We start from the raw sequence: 7,310 nt of genomic DNA on the forward strand, positions 1-7,310 counted from the left end.
CCTGCCGGCCCCTAGGGAGGAAGGAAGTCCCAGCTTCAGTCTCCAGAGATTCTGATGCAGACGGCTCTTGGGTTGAACAAGCAGAGAAAAGTCCCTACCCTGCCATCTCATGGCAACCATTGCCAGTCCTTCGGCCAGTCAACCTGACATACGGCCTACTCAAGCCCTTTATCTCACTGACCAGAGTCCCGAAACCGGAAGTGGGACCATCTCTCTGCCTGTGGGGCCAATGCTCCCAGTCACCTTGCATCGCCAAGGTCATCACTGCTATCAGTCCCTCTCCTATCACCCCATAGCCATCACTCCTATCTACAGCCATCAGCCCTGAAGTCATCTCCACTGCTACTGGCACACCTACAGCCACCACTGCTAGAAAAACCATCCCTACAGCCATCACCCCTATAGTCATCACTGCTGCTATCACTGTCACAACCATCATCCTCTCGGCTGTTATCCTTACGGACATTACAGCCAGTCACTCCCATGACACTCTTACCCCACGACCATCATCCCTACAGCCATCACCCCTACAACCATCACCACACCCCTGCAGCCAACACCTTTCAGCTATCATCCCTGCAGTCATTCCCACTGCCATTAGCACCACTACAGCCATCACTGCTAAAACAACCACCCCTGTAGTCAACACCCCTCGGCCATCTGTCTCTATCTGCCTCACCACTGCCACTATCACCGGTACGGTGATCATCCTCATAGCTATCACCCTTACAGACACTATCACTATAGCCAGTCATGCCCACTGATGCCCTCACCCCTACAACCATAACTCCTAGAGCCATCTCTCCTCCACCATCACCCTGCAGCAGTCATCTCCACTGTCACCGGCACACCTGCAGCCGTTCTCACCAGAGCACTCACACCTAGAGTCAACATCCCTTGGCCATCACCACTTATATTTATCACCACCACAGCCATCAACATGAATAAAAAAGCAATTGCAAGCAACTCCACACCACCAGCAAATGTCCCTTTCAGCAGGCATTTCTCGAATGTCTATGTGCTAAGTTTAGAATGTTCGCTTTGTGGGTTATCTGTGGCAGATATTTTAATAACCTTAATTACTTTTTCTTATTACAAAAGCAATTCATATGCGTCATATACGATTTAGAAAACAAGGATAAACAAAATTCAAAAATTCTCCGAAATTATCTTCCATACTATTTGCATGAATATTTTTCTGTTTTTGAGCATTTAACCTCTCTCTCTCTCCCCCCCCCGCCCCCGTGTGTGTGTGTGTGTGTGTGTGTGTGTGTGTGTGTGTGTGTCTCTCTCTCTCTCTCTCTCTCTCTCTCTCCCTGTCTCTCTCTCTGCAGCATGATTTGCACAGAGAGCAGATCAGTGGTTTGGGGGGATGGGGAGGGGAGGGAGAGATCAGGAGGGGCACAAGGACCCTTTTGGGGGTGATGGGTAGTTCACAATCTTGGTTGTGGTGATGGTTTCATCGGTGTATACATATGTAAAAACTCAACAAATCGTATACTTTTAAAATGTGCAGCTTATTGTAGTTAAATTATACCTAAATAAAGCTGTTTTTAAATTTTTAAAAATTAAAGTCCCACTTCACACACTGCATCTGCTTGTCAAACTGAGCACAGGCTCAAGATTTTCTCCTGCCATGAAATGCTCTTCTACGACGTGATTTGTAATGGCCGCCGAGCAGCCCATTGTACGAATGCACCACGATTATTTCACCAGGCCCCTACAGATGAACTTACGTTGCCTTGATATTTTTACTCTTAATTGTACATCCTTAAAGTAAATATTCGTGTATAGCCACGAATTTGTTCTTAGGATAGATTTCCAGAAGGGGAATCCTTGGGTTAAAAGAAAGGTGTGCATCTTTTTAAGGCTTCCCATTCTGGGACGCTTGTGAAATCTGAGCTGTTCCCAAGATGTTCTGGCGACTTCCTCGCCCCTACTCTCCAGCCTGCTCTACGCCGTCCCAGCAGCCATCCGTGGGGATGAGCTCAGGAAAGACGAGGTCCTTCTCCCCCAAGCTGAAACCATACTTCTTTGGCTGCGTCCTACTCAGCCTGCCGGGTAGACTCGCGAAAAGCCCACGCTCTCCCGTCCCCTGCCCCCACGCCGGGCCTGCGCTTTCCAGACTGAAAGTCCCTCCCCTGCCGCCCCAGGCGCGGGCGCGGGAACGGCTGAGGCTGCGCGGCGCGGTGTCGGGGACCCGGCGGGCCTTGGGTGGCGGGCGCGATCGGGGGCGCCGGCTGGGGGACGTGGCTGCAGGGCTCGGGGCTCCTGGGGGTCCGGCGGCCGGAGCGGCCGGCGAGGGAGCCTTCAGGCAGAACCTTCCCGGCCTGCGCCGCGACGGCGCGTCCCGGCCCCGCGCAGGATGTGCCGGCTTCCTGTTTGCTCAGTCCCGGCAGCGAGCCGAGCTCACACACTAACCGCAGAGCCTTCAAAGGCAGCCAGCCACCTAACCCCAGCGCTGGGCGGCCCCGACCGCCTCGCCGAGGCCTGGGAAAAGGCGGCGGGGTGGGGGCGGGGTGAGGGGCACCTCGAGAGAAGTACAGAGAGGCGACCAGCCCCCGGGACAGAAGGGAACGGGTGTTTTCAGCCTTTCCCTTCTGGCTTCTTTTCAGATCTGTCGCTTCTGGTAAGAAGTCTCCACTCCGGGGGTCCTGGGCTCCCTCATCCGGACTTGCCTTCCCGGAATTTTCTCTCCCAGCAGATTGCCTTGGCCCCAGTTCCGTTAGGTCAGGCCCCAGCTGGCTAATGGGCCCTAAACACTTTTTTAATAGGTTTCCCTTCCAGGCAACACATCTGCATTTTATAGGTTCTGATCCAGGTACATAAAGCCCTCAACTAAAGAAGCGATCCGGGTCAGTAGTTCAGTGAACAAGGCCACCTCAAACTTGATAATGGGCTGGCAAACAGGACCTAGGAGCTAGCTCTGGGTCCTCGTGCCAGGTACTCAGAGGAGATGCAAGATAAATAGCTGTCGAGGTCCCTTGCACCCGGGAGCTTACATCCTAGGTGGGGCGGCAAGCTTACATTGCCCAGCACTTTCTTTGACAAGCACTGCATCAGGCACTTCAAAAACGTTATTTAATCCCGGCACAGGCTCCCCACCCCACCCGGGGAAGTAGCTTAAATTGGGATTATTATGGCAAAGATGTGTCCAGTATAAACGTGGGGCAGGAGAGCCTTGATTTAACGGCAATATTGCGTGTGTGTGTGTGTGTGTGTGTGTGTGTGTGTGGTGGGGTAGGGAGGTGTTCCACCAATAGTGAGACTCGTCTGAACCTTCGGAGGGTGGATACCGGGCTTCCAGAGATACAAAGGTCATTGTAGGCATTCACATAGAGCAGCCCCCCACCTGCACCTCCCTGCAAGAGATTCTAATTTGGTAGACGATCATGAGTGGAATATTTGGGCAGATGGGACCCAGACATGTATGAAAGCATCCCTCACTCTGCGAATGGGTACAATCCTGCGTTGAGAGACTAAGAGTTCGGATAAGCGATATCTACGTTTGGAAAACTTGCTGAATAATTTATTCTCACCTCCCCCTGCCACCCACACATATCCAGTCGAAAGTAAGAACACTAAGTGGCAGGCGGTGGGCTTTACAACAACCCTATGAAGCAGGCACTGCTGTCATCCTCATTTTCCAGGGAGGAAGCCGAGAATCAGAGGGGTTCAGCAAACTGTGTAAGACCACACAGCTAGGAAGTGACGGGAGCTGAGTTTTGAGCACAGGCTTGGTCTAGGTTCAGGGCCCGTGCTATTAACCACTAGGCTCAAGTGCCTCTGATGCAGAGTTCCTGAACAAGGACGTGAGAGAATCGACACCCTACGCTGATTGGGGTGCCACAGGGCCACCTTGAAGCAGAGGGGAGTGAAGAGGATGGGGGGAGCATCTGGAAGCGGCATCATATACACAACAGATGGAGAGTTAGGGTTGATCAAGTGGGGGCGATCTGCAGGGGAGCCCTTGTCAGCCTGGGGAGTACTCAACATCTGTACTATCTGGCTTAGAGGGTTGGCGTTGGGAAGCAAGTTGACTTCAAACAGCTGTCGTGTAGAGGAGGGGGATGTATTCTGGGTGGCCAGGAATGACGGGGAAGAGGTAAATGGAGTTTGGGTTCATTTCAAGGAAGACATTTTTGATATTCAGATGGTACTAGCTCAGCCCTGGTAAGTAGTGATCTCCCCGTCTCTAGAAATGTTCAAACAGAGACCACATAGTCCCTTGGAAATACCTGGGCATTTCCAAGGTGAAGTCCATCGTGGTAGCCTGAGCCCTTATCAGACTTCATGGTGGTCATTTTAGGCAGGGAGGGCAAGGAGAGCAGAAGTGCAGGTGGGAGGAGGGCAGAGGAGAGCAAGGGGCCTGGGCAGGAGGCAGCCATTCCCACGCACACAGACAGTACACACGAGCTGGCAGCTCTGGGAACACTAGGGAGTCCCCGGCAGCAGGGGCTCATGGGAGGGAAAGACAGTCATCTCTGAATCTCTGAATTCATGATAAGGTCTTGGTTTAAAAACAAATAAAAACTAACACCTGCAGGCAGCTGTGGCAATTAGCATCAGAAGAGGAGGCTGGGCTTTGGTGCTTGATTAAAAACACACTCGGGACTCACCGGAGGGCCTATCTTTGGGAGACTGGGAGGGACTGGAGACAGCTGTCTAGGACTCTAGGAGAGGAGGAGCAGGATAACATCTCCAATAAATGGAGTCAGGTAGAACTGGATTCAAATTCATCACCACACATCACCTACTGACTGCATGACCTTGGGCAAGTGACTTTGGGCAATGAGCTCTAGATAATGACAATGATAATGTGGGCCTTGCTTCGGGGGGGGAGGGGGGAGGAGTGGTGTGTGTGTGTGTGTGTGTGTGTGTGTGTGTGTAAGTGTAACCAGCATTACCCAGATGGCACGTATGGAGAGAGTGCTCTTGGCCCGGTGCCCAGTGCATGGAAAGTTTGGTCCCTGGTGGGGGACTCCACTGATGTTCACTCCAGCCTCCAGTCCTGCCTTGGCACCTGCTTCTACATCTCATCTGGACCCCAGCTGAATCTCTGCTCCGTGACCTGGTGGCCCATATCCTGTGTGTCTCCACCTTATCGGGGCAGGGTCCCTCAGCCCAAGCTATTCTAGAACACAGGAGGTGTGACAAGCAAGAGGGCCTAGGACTACGCAGGACCACTGGGAGGGAAATTAGCGTTTCAGCTTCAGGACCTTGCCATGGACCACTGGGGCTTTCTCACCCTCCCAGCCTACCTCACTTGAGCTGCTTGCTCAGTTCCTGTTTCACAAAGGAACTAGGAAGTGAGGAGATGGGCCAGCCTTAGGGCAAGGGTTGGCTGGGCAGGGCTGGCGCTGGGGAGTGCCTCCCACTCCCAGCTGAGAGAACCCTGGAGGACAGAGATGGACAGAGAGGAAACAGTTGCTCCTGACTCTTTCATATTCCTATTTTTTGGCACCAAGAGTGCCCACCCACTGAGGAAGTGCCCCGTGAGTTGGTAAACTTCACTGCTGACGTGCTTTAGCTGGTGAAGGGTAGCGAGCCCCGCCCCTTCTGTGGTCCTAGCCCGTGAACAGCTGGAGCAGCTGGCGGGCAAATGAGAGACAACTGACAGTTATCATTTTTTTTTTTTCCGGTATGCGGGCCTCTCGCTGTTGCGGCCTCTCCCGTTGCGGAGCACAGGCTCCGGACGCGCAGGCTCAGCGGCCATGGCTCATGGGCCCAGCCACTCCGCGGCATGTAGGATCCTCCCGGACCGGGGCACGAACCCGTGTCCCCTGCATCGGCAGGCAGACTCTCAACCACTGCGCCACCAGGGAAGCCCTGAGAGTTATCATTTTGAAAGTGAACCATTTAGACTCTTTGTGTACGTATGCAGGTATGTATGTATGTGTCATCTTACCCACGCTCTTTCCTATTCCAAACAGGATTAAAAGGGTCAAAAGTGTAGCTCAATCCCATCATCACCACTGCTGTCACAGCTGTGTGACATCAAACTGGTCTCCATGGGCCTCACTTTGCTCATCAGCGCCAGTGAGGGAGTGACAGAGGCGCACACTGAGAGGCACAGGGGAGCCAGCACAGAGCTGAGTCAGGAATGCTGGGGACTTCATCCCAGCTCCTGGGCAAAGGGCAGTGTCACCTTGGGCAAGTCCCTTCCTTTCTCTGGGCTGCTGTTGCAGTTTCCCCGTCTGGACACTGAAGGGACCAAACCTGGTTTTTGTTTGTTTATTTGGTCCTGGAGCTCCTAGTCAGGACGGCCTATGGCATTTGTGGGGCCCGGTGCAAAATGAAAGTGCGGGAGCCCTTGTTAAAAAAATTCTTAAAGATTTCAAGATGGTGACAGCAGAGCCCATCAAGAGTGGGGCCCTTCTAAGAACAAGGCCTTGCGCGACTGCACAGGTCAGTCACCCAGGAGGTGGCCCTGCAATTGCTTCCAGTACAACTTTATGGGAAGTCCATCCAGCTGCTTATTTTTTTTAATTGAAGTATAGTTAATTGACAACATTGCATCATTTTCAGGTGTACTGGGGCTCTGCTTTGCCTTGTGGCATTTCTGAGGAGCCTTGAGCTCTGGGAAGCATAGCTGGGAAAACAGATTAGATACTTGCTCAAAAACCTGTCTGGTTTTGACAATTTGTATGTAAAATTTTGGTCCCAAACGTTTTCCTTACCTCCCTCCAAAGGTGGGCAGATAATAGCATTTTCATCTCTTGTCTGTGCGGCTTCCTGGCTTACAGAGCGCTGTCACATCTGGATCTTATGGGCTTCTCACCTCATGAGGAAGGCGGTCCAGGTAGTTTACAGAAGGGATAACTGAACACCAGAAAGGTGCAGTGACTTGAGCAAGGCCACACAGCTGGTACAAGGACCCTAGAATCCTAACGCCTAGGAAAAGGGAGTTTTCCACGTGGCCTGCTCCACAGCGGGAATCAGCAGGCGAGGAGGGGTTTGGTAAGCTCTATTCTCCAGCAGAAAAAGCAAGGACCGGAGCCCAAGGGGACATTTATTTATCTTCGGTTCCTAATGATGTCTCAAGTGCCCTGCACGTGTTAGGAGCCCCGCTGTGTGTGCCCTGAACGTTTCCCTGCCTGATCCGGAGGGAAGCCCTTGAAGCAGGATGCTCCGTGTGCCGGGCATCTGAGGCCCTGGAGGGGAGGCGCTCGGGTGGCTGTGGCCCCCTCTGCAGCCAGGCTTCTGAATCCAAAAATGGTGGATTAGAAGAGGCAGTTTAACTGTGGGGAGGAGATGAGGCGCAGCCCTGGGTCTTGCACTAAAGGGAGGAAAGGGGGGCATGTGAGCTG

The sequence above is a fragment of the Delphinus delphis genome, chromosome X, assembly GCF_949987515.2.
Source record: "Delphinus delphis chromosome X, mDelDel1.2, whole genome shotgun sequence".
NCBI lineage: Eukaryota > Metazoa > Chordata > Mammalia > Artiodactyla > Delphinidae > Delphinus > Delphinus delphis.